Source organism: Microtus oregoni, unplaced genomic scaffold, assembly GCF_018167655.1.
Source record: "Microtus oregoni isolate MIOR12 unplaced genomic scaffold, Mior012 000085F_ref0000168, whole genome shotgun sequence".
Taxonomy (NCBI): domain Eukaryota; kingdom Metazoa; phylum Chordata; class Mammalia; order Rodentia; family Cricetidae; genus Microtus; species Microtus oregoni.
In genome coordinates, this window is record NW_024544551.1 from 4140283 (window position 1) to 4161124 (window position 20842).

General features: G+C 44.6%; 1 protein-coding gene across 6 annotated transcripts in view; it reads left to right on the forward strand.

The window, feature by feature from the left end:
- The window catches only part of LOC121441955 (sorting nexin-24), a 138009-nt gene that overhangs the window by 47361 nt on the left and 69806 nt on the right, over nucleotides 1-20842 (forward strand). Inside the window, exon 1 of one of the 6 annotated variants that reach the window (XM_041643382.1) lies at nucleotides 1427-1489. The exons of the other annotated variants lie outside the window; for them this stretch is intronic. The gene's annotated coding sequence lies outside the window, so the exon portion shown is untranslated. Of the gene's footprint in view, nucleotides 1-1426; nucleotides 1490-20842 lie in introns of those variants that run through there. 6 annotated transcript variants of the gene reach the window in all.

Consider the following 20842-nt stretch of genomic DNA (forward strand, 5'->3'; position numbering starts at 1 on the left):
CATTTCAGAAGAGCAAGTTCAAGTCAAACACCATTTAACAGGAGACAGAAATGTGTCCCTGACGCATCCTCTGAGGCCTATTGTCTCGTTGCTGCACCAGTAGGTGTCACTGTGTGCATTAAATGAAAATCAAAGATGTCATCAAATGAATCTTCAAATTAAGCATTATTACAGGTTTTTCAAACAGTCAGCTCTCAAAAGTAAGCAAGGATACTTACACCCATTTCCCCCCTTTTTAACGTCTGAGAAAGTTACCTTCCTAGGCTCCTTTAAGAAAACACAACATTGTTCTTTCTTCCCACCCCAAGTGAGCTCTCATGTGCATAAGAAGATTGTCATATGGGCTGCATCGGCTGGAACCGGAAGACAACGCATAGACCCGTATGCTAAGCCGAGGGAGTGGATTCTTGTGCACCTGTGTATCTCTCTCTCCTGGGGGAGAATATTTTTGAAACTTGTCTTCGGAGAGGGATAGGTTTCTTTAAGCTTTTATTTACATTTGCATTTGTTTATTTTATTGAGGGCTGGGCACAGAGCTGTGCTTGTGTGGAGGTCAGAGGCCAACTTTGCAGAAGTGAGTTAAGAGTTTTTAGGGGTGCTGTTGGGGAGTATTATTTTCAGGTGTGTGGCTTTCGTTTACGCGGTATTTATTTTACTCTGAGAAGCTGTGATACTGTGCCTGTCTAAACCACCCGATGGTCCTAATAAAGAGATGAATGGCCAATAGCGAGGCAGGCGCGAGGATAGGCGGGGCTGGGAGGCAGGGAGGATAAATAGGAGCAACAAGGAAGAGAACAAGGGGAGGAGGACTGGGGTGGGGGGGGTGGGGGGGGAGGCAGCTACCCAGCCACCTGGCCAGCTGCAGAGTTAGAGTGACAGTAAGATGTACCGAAGTAAGAAAAGATAAAAGCCCAGCGGCCCAGGATAATTTAAGAAAAGCTGGCAAGAAACAAGCCAAGCTAAGGCCGGATATTCATAACTAAGAATAAGCCTGTGTGTGATTTATTTGGGAGCTGGGTGGTTGGCTCCCCCAAAATACCAAAAGAGTAACACATCATACAGCAGGGTCCCACATGTTCATCAGACTACTCTTGGGGTTTGTTTTAAGTTTAGTTTTTCTGAGAGGAAAAGCTATTATCTAATTATGCCTCATAATCCTGGCCATGTTTTCCATATTGCTGGGACCGCAGTGAACAAGCAGCCAATCCTCTTTCCCCTCTGCAAGTCAGCTCCCTCTTCTTTTCCCTTCTGGGTATCGAGTGCCGACTTTGTATGTCATGTTACTGGCGTGTGGGGGTAATAGTAAGCTCACTTGCAAGGTTTAACTGCTAAGAACTGTAAGCATCACAGAAGCATCACAGACCGCGTGTTCCTCGGTACAGCATGCAAATTGGGTTGCATAAGTGTTCCAGGGAGCAGTGCCTGTGTGGGGATTGAGCAGGCAGGGCCTGAAGGATGAAGGACACGCTCTCCAAGATGCTTACATAAGGTATCAGTTCCTAAGGAAGTTGCTGTTATTTTTATAAAGAATGACACAGAAAAGATTCACGGGGATGGAGTGTGCCTGTGTGAGGCTTCAGGGGGGGGGGGGGGTGTGGCCTTTAAGTTTCCCAAGGTCACAGCTAAATCACCTTGGACCCTGTTGTCCCAGAGATGAAGTCTGTTCCCTGGGAAGGGCCAAGCAGCTGTAAGATGCATGGATGGAAGAGCGGTGGCGCTCTTGCGAAAGTCTCTCCCGCTCACAACTCTAGGTCAGTAGTGCTTACAAGTCCCAAATCCCTGTCCTTATACGCAGTGTGACAAGTGTTAAGTTCCTAGTCGTGGGGTCAGAAGGTCAGGGTCTGAGTGCTGCACCAACCCTCAGTTGTTTGTTTATGGGCTGTGCTCACGTTTTTTGATTTTGATTTCCTTGTCTGGGAAGGGCATGAGTGGGCTTGAGCTAAATCTGTAATATTTTGGTTTTTTTATATGCTTCATTACTGTGTGTGTGTGTGTGTGTGTGTGTGTGTGTGTGTGTATACACACATATGTGCTCTGTGTGTGTATATGTATATATATGTGTGTGTTCTGTGTGTGTGTATATATATGTATATATATGTGTGTGTGTATACACATATATGTGCTCTGTGTGTGTATATGTATATATATGTGTGTGTTCTGTGTGTGTGTATATATATATGTATATATATATGTGTGTGTGTGTGCTGTGTGTGTATGTGTGTGTGTGTGTAGGTCAGAGGACAACTTTGTGGCAGTTTCTCTCCTTCTACCTTTAAATGGTTCCAGTGACTGAGCTCAGATTTCCAGGGCTTGTTCCTACAGGGTAAGTGCCTTTACCTTCTGAGCCGTTTTGCTAGCCCAATATTTTATTTTACTTATTAAAGAAGTGAGATCAACAGCCGGGCTGTGATGGCGCACACCTTTAATCCCAGCACTCAGGAGGCAGAGACAGGCGGATCTCTGTGAGTTCGAGGCCAGCCTGGTCCACAGGAGCTTGTTCCAGGACAGACTCCAAAGCCACAGAGAAACCCTGTCTCAAAAAACAACAACAACAACAACAACAACGACAAACAACTAAAGAAAGAAGTGAGATCAAATAGTAAGTGTGAGCATATGTAAACCCTGCTAAGCCTTGGTCATGTGAAGATGCTTGTGCGTTGTGTGTTCAGAGACTATGTAGAGGCTGGAAGGCCAGGACACTTTGAAACTGCTCCTGAGGTGACTGACAGGCCATCAGAACCGAGAGTCATCGGTCCTCAAGGTGTTTGATCACTAAGCCGACCAGATGTGCTTGCTGGGGCAGGATGGTAAGCCAGACTTTTGGAATTAGAATGAAAAAAAAAAAAACTTTTAAGCATTCCCGTAGCTGGGGGCCTGGGGGGGGGGGGGGTAGCTGTAGGTGTGCAGTGTCTGTCTCCTCGCATCATTGTGGTGGACTGTCCTGTTTTGACCTCTCTCTCCCTCACTCTTCAGTCTCTCTTTCTCCTCCTTCCTTCCTTCTCTCCCTCCCTTCATCCTCTCTCTCCCACCCTCTTCTGTACTGGGACTTGAACCCAGGGCCTCGAGCATGCCAGATAAGCACTGTTCTATTGAGCTGCGAGCGTCCTGTCCAGTATGTCCTGCTCTATGTGTTGTTTAGAACAGCGCAGGAGATGATGCTTGTACAAACCAGGCAAGCTCCCTGCCACGGAGCTGACATCCGCAGTCAGCTTATGCCTTAGGCCTTGAGTTTATGGTCCTCCCGCCTTCTTTTGTCAGTAACTTGGATTGCAGACCTGCACTATGATGCCAAGCTTGTCCCGCCAGCTCTTCATCCTAGTGGTGGGAACTTTGGGCTTTGCCATCCCTGCTGGAGTCCATCTTCTTCCCTGCTGCCAGCCTCTGGCCTGTCCCCTCTGCCCTTCCTCTTGTGGTCTTCCCCACGGATGTGTGGGAAGGAATACTGAACCCCTTGTGTGACAGGTCCTGACAATAGATGTTCTAAGGGGAGGGCTGGTGGTGGCAACAGCCGCAGTCCTCTGAGCAAACTTATTTCCTCAGCTCTCACGGAGTCAAAAGAAATTAACATACAGTCTAACAAATGCTTCAGCTGAGTGCTAGGAAGCTCAGTAAACACACACTGACTCTGCTCACTGCACCTTCCAGTGCGAGTCCCGGGAGCTCCTGGTCTCTGGGGGGACCATATTTCTGTTCTGTACGGCCGTCTGGAAATGGGTATGATGTGGCATCCAAAGCACCATGGAGAAGGATAAGCTCTTCCTGGAGACCTGGACGCCAGGCTTTTCTTCCTCCGCTAACAGATACAGTGCTCACTTTTGAGCCAGGAAAATAACCTGTGTGCTTTGAAAAGTGATGAAGTATTGTTAGTCTTTACAGTGAAGAACTGTAACGTGCTACCTACATTTTGGACCCCTTGAAATGCAGCTTGTTGTCTTTCTATCTTGCAAGGATTTATTGTGTTCCCAACTCATGCTTTGAACTATACGGGCAATACGGGGAAGATTTATACAATGTAATGTCTCTCCTGGGAACATTCAGGCTGTTTGAAGGGATTATATGTAACCAACAAGGAAACCTAGGCACACACACTATGAAGAAATAATTAAGGACTGAAAGAATGTGAGCACGGCCAGCCTGGTTTAGAAGGGCCGACGTGCAGAGGGTATACAGTCATCTAGCCTTTGCCCTTGGCCTTGCTGCTCACTTCCACCTTGCCTTTTGCCTGATTCCTGCCATTGCCCCTTCACTAATTTTCTTCCAGATTAAGATAATAATTTAGATTTATTTTTTTCATGTGTGCAACATTGTTTTGTCTACATATATGTACGTGTACCATGTGCATGCCTGTCGAGTTTAGAAGAGGTGTGGGAACCCTAGAATTGGAGTTATAGATGATTGAGAGCTACCATGGGGTGCTAGGTATGAAACCTAGGTCCTCTGCAAGAGCAGCAAGTATTCTTAATTGGCTGAGGCAATTCTCCAGCCCTTTGTCTTCCAGAATTTTTTTTTTTTTGACAAGGTCTCTCTATGAAGCCCGTATTAACCTGGAAGTCACTAAGTAGACTAGGTTAGTTAACTCCAACTCACAGAGATCTCCTGGACTGGCTCTCCTTCCCCAAGAGCTGGTGTTTAGCCTAGAATGTTTTGTTGTTTGTCTGAGATAAGGATTCACTCTATGGAACAGGTTGGCCTAGAATTCCCTATATAGTTCAGGCTAGCCTCAAACTCATAGTATTTCTACTCCCCTTGGGTCTTAAGTAGCAGACCTGAGTTTACAGTCATGAACCATCATGCCCAGGTGTTGGCAGAGACTGTTTGTTCATTTTCCAGCTGCCCAGACCTGAAATAATCACAGAAACTGTATTAATTAAAACACTGCTGAACCTATTAGCTTAGGCATATTCCTGGCTAACTCTTATATCTTAAATTAATCCATTTCTATTATTCTGTGTATTGCCATGTGACTGTGGCTTACCGGATAAAGTCCCAGCGTCTATCTCCTGTGGCGGCTACATGGCGTCTCTCTAACTCCACCTACTTTCTCACAGCATTCAGTTTAGTTTTCCTGCCTAGCTCTATTCTGCCCTGCTGTAGGCCCAAACAGCTTCTTCATTCCTTAACCAATAAAAGCAAAACATATACAGAAGGACTTTCTACACCATTTCCTTAGATCTGAGCAGTCCCATACTCTATGTTCTGCTGTAAACAAAGAACTCAGAACCAGCTGGGAACCTTGCCCTTCTTTGTGCCTTCCTAAGTGTCTAGAAGGAACTGGATGCATGTTTCTCTGTGCTTTTAAACAAACCTTCATGCCAGTGTCTGTGCTGTGGCACACCAGCAAAGCTGTCCATCTTTCAGTCTGTGAATCTGACCCCTCCACCCTGCTTTCTGCATCCTGGTGCCTCTTGTGTGCTGGTACCCACACCGTATCCAGTTCTTCCCGGTTAGATGGTTAAAATGCCATACAGAATTGCTTTCAAAGCTGGGAAGTATTTAGCTGTGTGTTTAATGTTGAGTTTTGTTTCTTAATTATCCTTACATTCTGGTTTGGTATCGAGTGTCTATGTAATTTAAAGCAGAATGACTATTTAAATCTGTTTGAAAAGGATACATTTCTGAAATTTCCATATGTGTAATAAGCTGTTCTGCTGAATGTATAATGTCCTCCATTGTGGATCACTGTTTCCACCTAATAGACTCTGTTTATTATACAGATATGTTCCAAGTTACTTTTGTAAGTATACTTTCCAGCAACCACATAAAAAGATACAAACACAATGTATATTCAAACAAAATCCTTTAATTTTTGAATGTTTTTATTTGCATATATTAATTAGATATAATAATATATTTTATTGTGACCTTTCCATACATGCACATGATGTAATTTGGTCATATTTGTTTCTTGTCTTTTTTTTTTCAATGACCCAATGAGTTTCATTGGCAGTCCTTGCAGAACTATACTGAGGATGTGTTTACAGGACTGTGTGTACCTTGCCAGCATCTACACACACACACACACACACACACACACACACACACACACACACACGAGGGAGGGGTGTAGTTGGGAAGAGGCAGGGGATTAGTGGGAGTGAAATATATTTTGTACGTGCATGAAAATATCACCATAAAGCCCATTGTTATATATAATTAATAAATGCTTATAAAAATTTTTAAAATGGAAGCTAATGTCTCCCCCTCCCACATCCACTATGAGCCCTGTGTGCTCCTCTCCACTCCATGCCAGGATATTGACAGGCCCAGTCTCATAGAAATAACTGTGTGGTAATCGGTGCTGTGTGAGTTCAGGTGTTCGCCAGCATCATCACGCGTGGACGTCCGTGTTCCACACCACTTCCCCAGCCCTTCCTCTGACTCACCTTCTTTCCACCTCTTCTTCCAAGAAACTCCCTGAGCCTTGGAGGGAGTGTCATGGGTGTCCCACATATAGTTAAGCATTTCTCTGTCTCTTAGCAGCACTTCAGCCAATTTTAAGCCTCTACAGTTATGGCTTTTCCAAAAATAAACTTTTCTGACTAAAGCTGATAGGAACACCTAATCTATAGGCACACACGTATTTATTTATAGGCAGTTTGACAGACACAGCAAAACAAGAGCAGTAACTTTGGGGACTTCACTGGGTATGATGACTTTCCTAGCCATGGGCCTTTGACTAGGTTTACAGTACCACCATGAATTCTCCCCCATGAGTGGGTCTCAAATCCAATCGGAAAGCAGTTGGTTACACCTGTAACAGACTTGCCACTGTGGCACCGGTGGCTCACCAGTATTGTTGTACACAGGGCCTACAGTGGAAAACTTTTTTTTTTTGCATTTGTGGGTATTGTAGCTAATTGCTTCTAGAGTTAAATGACCAGTAGAAATAGAATACCTAACATCTATTTTCTTAGTCCTTGTAAATTCTTTAATTGTATATGTATATTTGGAGACAGGATCTCACTATGTAGCTCTGGTTAGCCTGGAATTCACTAGGTGGACCAGATTGGCCTCAAACACATGAGAACATACACACACATACACGAGATCTTGAAAATGAAATAAATTTTAAAATTTTTAATTAAATACAAGAAATATCTGCATTTATGGTATGTTTCCATTCATGTATCTTTTTAGGAGCACATATTGTCATCTATACTGGTTAATAATGGCAGGACTTCTTATACCTGTAGCTTTGTACCCATTGACCAGCCTGCTCTATTCTTCCCTGCCCAGTACTTTCCCTGAGCTCCAGTAACCATTGTTACTGTTCTCAAGTCCTTTAAGGTGAAAATTTTAAACAATTACTATTTATTTAGAGAAAAGTCTCAGGTCATCCATGGCCATGTACAGCTGATGTGTGCTTTGTTCTTCATATGTTTCTATCTCCATCTTTCTTGTGCCAGGGTTGGTGGGATGTGCCCCCGTGTACAGGTTATGTGTGCTCGACTCTGAGCCCAGGGTTCCTTGCATGCTAGGCACACATCTTACCTGCTGAGCTACATCCCCAGCCTCTGATTAAGTCCTTTAGATTCTGTATGAATCAGATCGTGTGGTACTGTCATTGTGTTCCTGCCTTATTTCTCTTAGCATAATGGTCTTCAGTTCTGTTTATGTTGCTGCAAACAGCAGGAGGAGATTTTATGATGGAATTGTATTTATTCCCTTGATGTATATGAACCACATTTTATCTGTTTATCAATTGGTGGACATTCGGGCTGATTTTATAACACAGTTTTAAACGCTACAAGCAAGGCGAGCTTGAAAATGATGGGTTGTTGAAGTAAAACAGCCACCCTATGGAATGCCTAGAAAATATGTTGATTACTGTAAGTTCAACAGTATAAAAGTGCCTTGTCAATAAATATAGCTTCAAACTCAGATTTTAAAAACTGTTTCATAGGTACAGTCTTATTCTGTATTATACATATTTTTATTAATAATTTATATACTTCTTGGAGAATTAACAAGATATTTAGTCCTTGGTCAATATACGATTTAAAATTAATTATGTTGGCTGGGCATGGTGATGCACACCTTTAATCTAGGCACTTAGGATGCAGACAATAGAGGATCTCTGTGCTCTCCAGTTCGGTCAGGGATATGTAGTAAAACTCTATGTACCAAACACACATACACACACCAAAAAAAAACCCTGAGGGATGTATGTGTGTGTGCGTGTGTTTGTATACATACATATATTATACACACACACCTTATGACTAGAGAGATGGCTCCAAGGTTAAGAGCACTTGCTATTCTTGGAGGAGTGATGGAGGAAGGTCATTGGCTAATAAAGGCACTGCCCTGGCCCATTTTATTGGTTAGAGGATAGGTGGGAGGAGTAAACAGAACAGGACGCTGGGAGGAAGAGGAAGTGAGGTCAGAGTCTCGACAGCTCTCCTCTCGGGAGCAGACGCCTGAGAGAGACGCCATGCCGCGCTCCCGGGATGAAGCTCCAACCCAGGATGGACATAGGCTAGAATCTTCCTGGTAAGCACACCTTGGGGTGCCATACACAGATGATTAGAAATGGGCTAAATTAATATGTGAGAAAGAGCCTAGAAGAGAATGGGCCAAGCAGTGCTTAAATGAAAACAGTTTGTGTGTTGTTATTTCGGAGCATAAGCTAGCCGAGCAGGCAGCCGGGGTGCTGGGGACACAGCCCCGCTGCCCTTATTATTACAGAGGAGGACCTGGGTCCATGTCCATCACCATGTGGCAGCCCACAACCACCTGCAGCTCCGCTGTGCACTGCCGGTACACACCAAGAGGTCCCACTACCTGGCAGAAGTACTGGGTTGACCAGGCTGTCCCACCCCTGCTGCTCACTCAGCAGCCGGGAAATACAGGTGCTGTTGTTAACTGTAGCCAAAAGCTGTCATGCTAACACATGAGGCTTTGGCCTCTTGACTGGAGGTTTGCCTGTTTTAAGGGCCTTTTCATGTGCTGGCTCAGCTCTTACTCCTATCTATAAGCTAACACTGTGGCCATGCGTTTCATGTGTAGAAATATTACTTAAAATCTCAAGCATATCTTTGACACCAAACAAATCACCGCCTTCCCACTGAAGGGCCTCACTCAGGTCTCCCAGGTAAATTATAGTCTGATGAATCCTGGCTGTCTCAATTAATCATTCAACCGCAGTTCAATATCTGCTATCATCTGGCAGAGGTGCTCCTTAGGCATGGGAAACAGAGTAGCAACTAAGAGTCAGGCAAAAATTGTATGTGGAAGAACCACACATGCATAAAACTGTTAACCTTAGGCTGGGTTCAGCACTCACATCAGCTAGCCGACAACTGCCTGTAACTCCAGTTCCAGGGGATTCAATGCCCTCTGGCCTCTCTGGGCACGTGTACACGCGTGCTGCCCATAAGTTCATGTACATACACACATACAAATACTTGAAAAACAAAACAGTGCAAGCATGGCCTTGCACGAGTGCAGAGCCTGTGTGTGTGGAGTGCTCCTCTGCACTCTTGAGGGAATCATATAACATACATGAATTGACATGGAGTCTTGATAGTTGTCGGCAGATAAAAGCAGCAAAACTGGAGTGCCTGGAGACAGCCCTGATGCCCGGTCGCTCTCCCTGCTTATCACCCTGCGCTTGGTTCAGGCTGGGTTCTGCTACACCGCCCTCTTCTCATTGCCCACTTTACAAAGATCGTTCTTAATGCTTGTCGTCTTCCTTCCCAAGTGTGTGTCCAGATAGCATGAGGGCAGCAGCGTGAGTCTGACTCCAGGCAACTTTGGTTTTCAGCTAGACGACCGAGAGCACAAAGCCCAAGCTTTTGAAAGCACCGAGTTTGTAACGGTGCTAACACATGTATTTTGGACTGGGTAATTGAAAAGGAGATTTCATTCCACTTTTCTCAGAATACAAAGACTGAAGCAGATTACATGAAATGGTAGGTTCTGTGGAAATTCAAAATTCGTAGTATTTCTCGAACAGTTCCGTATGTTTGAAATGAACACACTGAATACTTTTCTGCATCTTTCCTTGTTTTCATTATCTGTGTTGGTGCCATAAGCACAAAAAGGTCAGATGCCACATCTAATGTCCCTTATTCAGATCTACTTAAATATCCCCCCACAATCCTGCCCCTGCTGACTTGATTTTTAGAAAGGGGAGGCTGTGTGTTCAGCCAGCCAGCCCCGCTCCTTGCTTAATGCACTTCTGCGCCCTGCTTGGTCCTGAGCATGCCCCAGGTGGCTTAGCCCTTTTCTTCTCAGGGCTTGTTACTGAGGGGCGGGTCTGTACGCACTGCCTGAAGCTGGGCTTGAACAGGTGCTGTCAGAGGGCAGGATGATCTCTGCTTGAAGCAAAGGGGCAAAGTTTGGTCTTTACTAACAAGAGGCAGCTGGAGCGAGTCCAAGTTTCGTCTGCCTCTCTGTCCTGTTTGTTGTTTGTAAAACGAGTTCTATAGAAGGAAACCTGAAGAAATTAATAATAAAGGCTTACATTTATTCAATGTTTTCTTAGTGCCAGATACCATGCCAGGCACTTTACACCCATAATGTTATTTATTTCTTGGAGCAGTTCCCTGCAGTTCAAGTACTAATAACTTATGTTTTGCATATGAGAGGGAGGAGAGGCACGGGGCTCAGTGACTTGTAGTGTGGCAGGGTTAGTGAGCTGGGCAGGATGGGAAACCTAGCAGCAGTCTCCCATCTGCAGGACTCCAGTTCCCCCACCTCTCCCAGGTTGCACGCAGGTGCGGTACTCAGGAAATGAGTCAAGTCGTGCCTAGACATTGCGTAACATCAAGTTCCAAGAAGACACTTACTCTCTTTGCATTTATCTTCTAATCCTATGTCTTTTCTCTCTCTCTCTCTCTCTCTCTCTCTCTCTCTCTCTCTCTCTCACACACACACACACACATGTGTATATAAAATACCCCCCGAAACTTTATGTGACACTGCTAATATCTCTTAACAAGGAGGAGAGCGAACCCCACCCCAGAGCTTTCAACAAGAAGCATACTTTAAAACCGCCCCTTTTCTGGCCTTACTGTACCTTCTATTTATGGCAAATGATATTGGCCTCCTTTATCTGGTTGTAACTTAATGTCTTTAGGTCACATTGGAGCAAAAAGTCAACCCAAAGGAAAATCTTCAGTCCAGGTAGGATGCAGATGTAGTCAAGTTTTGAAGGTGGTATGAGGATTCGTAATATGGGGAAATTTCTCAAGGGAACAGTCGAGGGGTAAAGGTAAAAGCCAGATAGCTCTCAGGGGAGAGTGTTCTGTTCCTTCAGACAGCAGCCAGAGGGCCAGCGAGCAGGTCCCATCTGTGCTTCTTCCTTTTCTTTAGGCGGCTGCTGTGATTTAGTGGAACTCTTTGCAGAAGTGATGTGTAACTTCGCAGCTAGCTGTACTGGCAGTGGAAATGGGAAGTGGTTGGCGCAGTTATCTTTAAAACCAGAAGGAACAGTCTGTAGGCAGAGGGCCTTCGTCTGATGTCTTGGTTCTTGAGAAACAATTAAGTTCTATTTATAAGTAGATTCCAGCTGTATCCAGCTTATCAATTTTTGTTTGTTTTCCTGACAGTGCCGTAAGGGGTCGGTGGGGGAGGGTGGATGGTCCCTGAAACATTTAAACTTCTTTGCACAGTAGTATCAAAGTTTTCACCTAGGCAGTTACAGCTCACTAAATGGTAATTCTATTTTTTTTTTTTTTAAGGACAGCGCAATTAGATTTCGGTGAGATTGAGACTTCAGGTGTCTCTTGGTGTATTTGTCAGGACAGAGTCACAGGTAGTTTGCAAGTGCGCATGAGCAAATCGGGGTGGGAAGACATTGAAACCAGCACAAAGTAGATTGTCCTCATCACCACGTAGACAAAACAGTCAGGAGCCGGGCTCCGGGCTATAAGCGCTAGTGGCATGATATAATGAAGTTGTATTCTATTAGGCTCCTGTGCGCGGGGAGCAAATGTCATCACCTGAACGTGGCCGCATCTCTGTGATACAACCTCATCTGTTCCGTCAACTAGTTTTGCTCTGATCAATAAGCAGTTTTCTGTGGCCTTTCACTGCTGTCGGCTGTCATTGAGTGATGTAAATGCACGTCAGAAACTAGAAACTTGACAGCTCCCCCACGGTGGGCAGAGGCAGAAGACGGAAATCGCTGCAGCGGACACAGGTGACAGCTGACGTCTCCTTGGGGTGACTGGGTGGATGCCGCAGCAGCCGGCATTTTTCCAGCCTCGACACAAAGGAGATGATCCTGTTATTTGTAAAAGACAGAGCAGATGTTTCCAAATAATTTAAGAAAAAAAAATATTGTTCTTTTAAGTTGTAGCATGGTGATTATGTGATTTGTATGAAATGTTCCAGAAATAATTAGGTTTTGGCAAATGGAAAATTGAGGCAAATGAAAATATGTTTCTAGCCATTTTCTCTGACGCTCATTGCTTAAATTATGATTAGAAGTTTTGGTCAGTCACCAAAAGGTGTAGCCCCCCAAACATTAACTCTGACAGTGTTCATGCAACAACAGGAAGGAAAGGAAGTTGCCTAGGGCTGCAGCCAATGGAAGAGCCAGAGGAGAAGCAGGCTCAGCGCTGAGTGCTGTGTCAAGGGTCAGATCCAAGACTGACTGTTCAGAAACATGCACAGTGGAACATTGGGTGACCAGGGAGGACTGTGGGGAGTGCAGATCGGAACCTGGTCAGGGAAAAGTGGGGCATGAGGAGCACTTTCTTTTCTGCCCGTGTGAATGTTCTGTTATTCAAAATGTTAAATTATAAAAGAGATGTCTATTCCACATGTAGAGTTGTCTTAAATGTGTGAAAAGAAGTATAGTATAGTATTACCAAAGGACACATGTTCCAAGAGTCTACAAGGACATTCGGGACACATAGCTTATAGTTGAAGTGCTTGCCTAGCATACAGGAAGCCCCAGGTTAGATCCCGGCACCACATAAAACCAGGGATGGTGTCTTATGGCTGGAATCCCAGAACTTGGGAGTTAGAGTCAGGAGCATAAGAAGTCCACCATCATCTTCTGCTGCGTTATAAATCTGAGACCAACCTGGGTCACATAAGACTCTGTCTCAGACAAACAGCAAACAAGTAAAAAAGGCATTCAAGATCCTCCTCGGTGATCTGGAAACATAAAAGATGGTGAACTGAGGCTGTGTTAGGTGGTCTGGGTGCAGGGTGGTGGCAGGAGAATTAGTTGATCAAAAGGACCCAGATGCACCCTCCAAGGAAAGGACACTATCCCAGACTCTTGACAGAACAAGATAGAGACCAGGACCGGAAGTGTTCTACATCTAAAGATAGGAAGAGGTATCAAGGAAGGGAAAGCGATGGAAGAATTAGCCACTCTTGCTGTCCTCCCTACTCCAAGTCTACAGAAAGAATGAACAATGACAAAAAGAATGAGAGAAATGGGACAGAAATCAAGATGACAATGGACCCAGACAGGACAAAGACTTTAATTTTAAATGATTGCAAGATTATCTCCTGACCAAGAAAAAATATCTTAAACCCTGGAACAGCAAAGAAGAGGATGAACAGGGTGAGGAGACACCTAAGATCCAGTCACTACTCCTGGTATTCTAGCAAAGGAAAAGACCAAAGAGGAAGATGAAGCTGAGTCCACGATCCTCTCCAAAGCAGAGCAAGAAGAGGCTGAAACTCTAAAGCCACAGCAGCAGGAGGTGGGAGGGTGACAGGTGATGCTCAAAGAGAGGAAGGGAAAGGATTTAGGAAGCTGCCTGACCCTCGGGAATGTCGGGAATGCAGAAAGCCAGTGGATCAGTGGACCAGTGGAAATGAAGAAGGAAGGTGGCAGAAGATTGGAAAGAGCAGGAAGAGAGAGAGCAAGGACTGCACAGTGTTATCTGGGCAGCATCAAAAAGAGTACTGAACCGTGACCACAGATTTGTCATTGAGTGGGATATATCTGAAGATACCTCTGTTGACTACAACCGCCTGTTTAAAAAAAAAAAAAAAGCACCAGGCTGCTGGGAGAGATGGTTGAGTGGCTAAGAGGACATACTACTCTTCCAGAGGACCTGAGTTTGTTTCCCCGTACCTATCTATATCCCGTGTCCAAGGGTTCACAACTACCTGTAGCTCTAGCCTCTGGCCTCCACAGCCTCTGTATACAGCTTATGCAAACACACTATTCTCTCTCTCTCTTTCTCCTTCCTCCCTCTCTCTCTTTCTCCCCACCCCCTTGCACTTAAATATAATAATAAAAATCTTAAAAATAAAAATGAAACAGCACCAGATGCAGTTGTAGGGGTCAGACTTCAATGTGGTCATTGACCTAAAGCAGCAGGAACAAGAACAGCATTGCCTCTATGGAGACCTGATGGAAAAGAGGCAAACCCTGGGAGGAAAGGAGCAGGAAGAAGAAAGACTTCACAGATTTCCTGAGGAGAAGCCCAGGCAGCACTGGGATGGTCACCATTGGCCCCAGAAGTTAGGCGAGATGACAGATGGACGAACTGGTGAATCTTCTTTTGAGGACTATAACGTCACCATCAAAGGTGGCAAGATCCCAATCCTATCTGATCACGGAAAGAGTCTTCTCAGCCCCACACATGCCTTGGGGATCATTGATAAGTGACTTACAAAAAGCCAACACCGGTGTAACATTAGGCAGTTCCCACTGTGCTACAGAACGGTGACATCATTAGTTTAGCTGTTTCCTAGACAGAACAAACACCTGGTCACCCAATGGGATCTCCAGCAGCACAGAGGTGGGTGTGACTGTGTTGCAGTGACATCATTACTGAAAGTTACCTAGAGGATCTGGGTACCCGTGAAGATTGTGACCATTTCTGTTACTTTGGTAACTGTTTTCCATTTGTAGTATTGAACAGATTCAGAGGTTGTAGAACTATGCAAAGCCCTGTGCTGTGGTTCTTGTGCACTCCAAGCATCCCAGCCCCAGGGAATTGTTTTAGATATGGGGACAGGGTAAGCTGGCTGTGCCCATCCTTAAATCATGGAGTGAAATTTCATTTTTCCTGTTGAGAAGATAAGTTTGCATATTCTGAGAATAGATGCATGAATATTAAAATACCAAACAATAAAACCGTTTAGCACCTGCAGAATGGCTCAGTAGGTAAAGGTGCCTGCTGCCAAGTCTACCAGCCTGAGTTCCTGGGAGCCACATGGTGAAAGTTGTCCTGTGACTTACCACATGTGTGTCTGTCTGTGTGTGTGTCCAGAGAATACACTCAAGTATTGCTCCTCAGGAGTGATTTCCACCTTTTTTTTTTTTTTTTTTTTTTGAGACAGGCTTTCTTACTGGCCTAGAGCTTGCCAAGTAGGCTAGGCAAGCACCCACCAGGGATCTGCCAATTTTCAGCCTTGCCTTCCAAGCATGCGCCAGCATCCTCATATTCACGTGGGTTCTCGTAATTAAACTTAGGTTCTTGTGTTTGCAAGTATTTTACTAACAGAGCCAACTTTATAGCCCCCAAAAAAGTGAGATTGAATTTCATTGGTTCTTTCCCATAAAGTATTGGTTGAGTAATTCATTCAAGAGTGTGTTTTTCACTGAGGAATACAGCCAGTACTGGGGCCGGGTGGCCAGAGGGCTTATAGGTTCAAGGCAGAAAGATAGTTTATTCTAGAAATGGTAAGCCAGCATTCACTACGAAAGGGTAGGACTTGTAAAGAGAAGATGTTGGGGAGTTAAGATCACCAGAGATCAGATTCACTCTCAGAATGAGAAAGTTACTTGAAATAATCTAACAGGAAGTGACTGCAGAACTCGAATCCCTCCCCCACCTACACAGGGGCTTTAGGTGTTCTCTGCTTTGCTCCGGTTCTCTGGAGACTTCCCCACCCAGGGTAATCCAGTGGGCTCTTTGCACAGCCCCCACCATGTCCAGTTTTTGCTTTTTTCCTGTTTCTTTTAAAGTTCTTTCCCTGTTCATCTCAGGCTCAGTGATACCAGAGCAGGGAGAGGAGTTCAAAATTAGGGTCACTCCCTCCTCGCTGCCAGGCACAGCTGGGAGCGTGAGGGGCAGACTGGCTTCTGGGAGAGAGCAAGCAACTGATCTGAAGAAAGCTAAATAATATGTAACCATTTCCGGTAAAGGTTCCAAAGTGGGTGGCTCTTAGCCAGCTGTCACCTAGTTAAGGTGGAGGTGGGAGGGGTCGCCGCTAGCCCTTTCATGGAGATCTCTGATTTGGATCTTGGCAATCATTCCCACCCTGCTATCCCATGAAACTGGCTTAAAGTCTTTTCTCTTCCAGTGTACCTTCTAGGTACTTTAAACAGTGTATAGAAAGACTACAGACGTATGGATGCCCTGTGCGGAACCGGGAAGTGAACCTAAGGCATTGTGTGTGTGTTAGGTCTAACTGCTGGGCTATGTCACAGCCCCATACCTCAAATTCTCTGTAGTAGGTTATTGCTGGGCTCCCTGACACTTCCGCCCTTACAAACTCACTTTAAGGAAACAGACGCTTCACCTATCCATAGCCTGCAGTGTGTCTGAAAGCTGACAGGTCAGCCTCATCTGATGAGTGATCTGGGATGTACGGTTTTCTGATCTGCTTGCATGGCGTGTTCTGTCATGCTCCTCCCCCTCGCCCCCAATTCTGAAGATTTGTCAGCCAGCCTTAATTATTCTGATATTGGGATCTAATCTCTACAACTTCAGATGCTAACCTCCTTTTCTGTTAGAAAGGAGAAGGCTTTCTACTGAGTATAAATGACTCTCCTGCTCTTAAGATGCCACAGGGAGCAGAAGAACCCTGGTCCAGCCAGGCTTCATTCAGCAATGCTCTCCTTAGAAAATGGTTTCTACCAATGAGCACAGTAAACCTTCCCAGGGTGACTGGCTGGGAACATGCAATGCAAGCTCTTAACTTCTTCATAGAATTTACGGAGTAAGTATGCTGCTTGCTTGCTTCTCTTTCTCCTTCTGACTTCACATTTGGTTCTCAGACATTTAAGAAAGGATTTGAAGGAAACCCACTTGGGTGTGCGTTCAGATTTTCAGCTGTGCCTCCCAGCCTTGGTGGTAGTGATGCACTCTTTATAGGTTTTTAGTTGCTGGAGTGAGGATTCTTCTCATATTTAATCAGCAGCAATCTAAGAGTTGAACTAGTTTTGAACCCCATTATTATTATTATTTTCATGTTGAGAAATATTGTGTGTGTGTTTATTGATTTTTATTGAGCTCTACAGTTTTCTCTGCTTGCCTCCCTGCCTCTCCGCTTTCTTTCAACCTTCTCTCAAAGTCCCCATGCTCCCAATTCACTCAGGAGATCTTGTCTTTTTCTACTTCCCATGTAGATTAGATCTATGTATGTCTCTCTTAGGGTCCTCATTGTTGTCTAGGTTCTCTGGGATTGTGATTTGTGGGCTAGTTTTCTTTGCTTTATGTTTGAAAACTACTTATGAGTGAGTACATGTGATAATTGTCTCTCTGTGTCTGGGTTACCTCACTCAAAATGATGTTTTCTAGCTCCATCCATTTTCCTGCAAAATTCAAGATGTCATTTTTTTTTTTTGCTGTGTAGTACTCCATTGTGTAAATGTACCACATTTTCCTTATCCATTCTTTGGTCGAGGGGCATTTAGGTTGTTTCCAGGTTCTGCCTATGACAAACAGTGCTACTATGAACATAGTTGAGCACATGTCCTTGTGGCACGATTGAGCATCCTTTGGATATATACCCAAAAGTGGTGTTACTGGGTCTTGAGGAAGATTATCTCCCAATTTTCTGAGAAATAACCACACTAATATCCAAATGGGGGGGGTCACACCTCAAATAGCCTGTAGATGTGGTCCCAAGTATCCCAGGGGAGATGCTAACCCCACCATCCCACAGGTGAGGTGCTCCAAAATAACAACACACAAACTGTATTCATTTAAACACTGCTTGGCCCTTTAGCTCTAGCCCTTACAGGCTAATTCTCACATCCCGATCAACCCATCTCTAATAATCTGTGAGCACCGGTCTTACCGGGAAAGGTTCAGCATGTCTAACCTGGCGGCTTGCTTCATTGCGTGCATCTGCCCGGGAGAGCGGAACATGGCATCTCTCTGAGGCGTCTGCTCCCGAGAGGAGAGCTGTGGAGTCTGAGCTCACTTCCTCTTCCTCCCAGTGTTCTGTTCTGTTTACTCCTCCCACCTATCTTCTAACCAATGAGGGCCAAGCAGTTTCTTTTTATTTAACCAATGACCTTCCTCCATCAGTGAGGTCTGGAGAGGACAGCTCCAGGGGAGTGGACCCCTCACTTGGCACACTGAGGGCAGCATCTAGAGACGGCAGCTCCAGGGGAGATTCCAAACAGAAATCCCAAAGCCACATTCATGTATTCAGTCAGTAAGTCTAAAGCAGAACTTGTGCTATTTTACGTTGTTGTTATTCCATTTATTTATTTGTTGTGCGTGTGTTTATGTGCGTGTGTGGGTACACATGAGCTAAGGCACATGTACCAAGGTTGGAAGATGGCTCTGCACAGTCAGTTCTCTCTGCCCCCTCTACCTGGATCCTGGGGATTGAACTCAGGTCATCAGGATTCATGGTAAGTGTTGTTACCTGCCAGGAGGTTCCAGTTGGAATGTTGCTGATAAACCAAGAGGCATCCTTGAGAGTGGTGATGATTATCTTTCTAAGGGTCGGAAAGGTCATTGTACTCTAAAAAAGCTACATCTTTGGCCTCTGGTGATGCCTCTTCCTCCTTTGAGGCAGCCTTGCTATGTAGTTCAGTATAGTCTCAAAGGTGTGATTATTGGGAACAGCTTTGCTAGTTAAATTCATAACTCTTGCCTCAGCCTCCTTATGCAAGAATTAACATGCCACTTCTTTCTCCTATGAGGTTAGCTGTTGTTAGTTTCAGGCTCTGTCTTTCTTACTCTACTCAACCACAGTTAGTTACCCCTTTAAAGACTCTCTCTCTAAATACAGGCACATTGAGAGCTTCCTCTGTGCATGGCGGAGGTGGTGGAGTTCAGTCTGGAAGTGAGATGGTCTCAAAGAACTTGTCTCCCTAGGTGTGGATTGAATGAGAAATGCCCCTCATAGGCTCAGGCATTCTTACAGTTGGTACCCATTTGGGTGGCACTGTTTGGGGAGGTTTAGGAGGCGTGGCCTTGCTGAAGGAAAGCCACTAGAGACAGGCTTTTGGGTTCTATGGCCCCTTTCTTCTTGCAGTTCCCTCTTTGACTTCCTGATTGTCGCTCCCGTGAGGTAAGCTGGCGTGCCTGCTGTCTGATCTCTTTCTGTAAGTTACCTTGATGATGGTGTGTTATCACGATCAAAGGAAAGCGACTCACACACTTACAGGGAGAATTATTCATTAGGCTTTAAAAATTTTGTTTTGATTTATGTTATTAGGAGAGTACATTACTTTATAGTTAATTATGGGTTTTTTTTTTTTTAGTAGGTTGTGTCTTATGGCTGTAGATTAGAATTTCTCAGCCTGGGTCTAGTACAGAGCCTGGCACCACGTTTATTAGGGATTAAGTAAAGAGTTTGAGAGCTGGATGAGTGGATGCTAAATGTCTAATCTAATTTCCTGATGTCTATTCAGATGGGGAGGAAAAGGTGTTTCAGAGAAGCTAGGTGCTTACCAAAGCCACTGAGTCCTGAAGAGCTAGCAGAGTGGGCTTTCTGGAATGTGGTTGCCTACTGTGCGTCACCCAGCACCGCCTGTGAATAGAGCTGAAACGAGGTTGAGACTCAGTGCTGTCTGAGTCCGTTTCTCCATGTACAAACTCCAGGGTGTGTGTGTCTGATCTGTAGAAAAATTTATTTTATACTCAGGGCAATTACAACTTTTTGCCACTTATTAAGACTTCAGAGATACAAACCAGTAGCTCAGTAATTGCTTTCTTGAATCTGCCTTTAATAATTACATTTAGTAAGGCTGTATCGAAAATTAGAAAGGCAGAGACTAATGGAAAACTAGATTTTTCACTGAATTAGAAAGCAAGACAATCCATATATTGACAACACTTCAAGTTGAAAGAGATCAGGAAAACTGTTTTGGACTGTTTGTGCAGAGAGGCAAACGGGGGCCTGATGGGCAGTGGCACCCACATTTTATGGAGGCAGAGAAACTCTCAGAGATTTCATGTAAGTCGGCACGTTGAGAGGAGAGAGTCCAGCTCTGATTTCGGGGAAGTCATTTGAATCTTAAAGCCTAGAATTTCTCCTTGGTCCTAACAAAGAAGTAGAAAATAAAGAATTGTGTTAATGAAGTGGAAATATCTTTGAATTTAAAAAGGAAAAGGTGCACAACTCATTTGGGGGGTCATACCTAAGAACAGATAGAAACCCAAGCAAGAGAGCGGCGGCGAGGGGGACATTAGATTTGTTCCTGTGGTCTTGGTTATGCTGATTTTTTGTGGCCAGAAAAATTAGTCATTTAATCTCCCTGTATTTCAGGAAGTGTATTAGGGAGATGTAACAATATATGAACTCTCTGAGGCTATTTAGGTATTAGGATATCATAATATCATAATCTTCACTGAATGAAACAAACACTGTCACATCTTCCTATGTCAGAGGGTCAAAGGGCAGCCATTTGTTTCTGCACTTCTCACACACTGGATTTCCTTCTAGCTCAGACCCTGGCTCTACAGGTCACTTGTGTGGGGTCCCAGGGAGCTCTTCTCATGTGCAAGGTTATTGGAACTTCAGAAAAAAATAATGCCTTCAAAAGGAGCCGAATCTCTTTATTGGTGACCTGTTAGCCTAGCCCAGCCATTCCTCAGAAGGCTAGCGTTTGCTTACAGCCTATGCCACTGGCATATTTTATGTATCCCTCCAAGGTTTTGAAATGTCCAGAAATTAGAGAACTCAGGTGGCATTTTGTCTTGAGCCAGCTTTATGGCATTTCCTT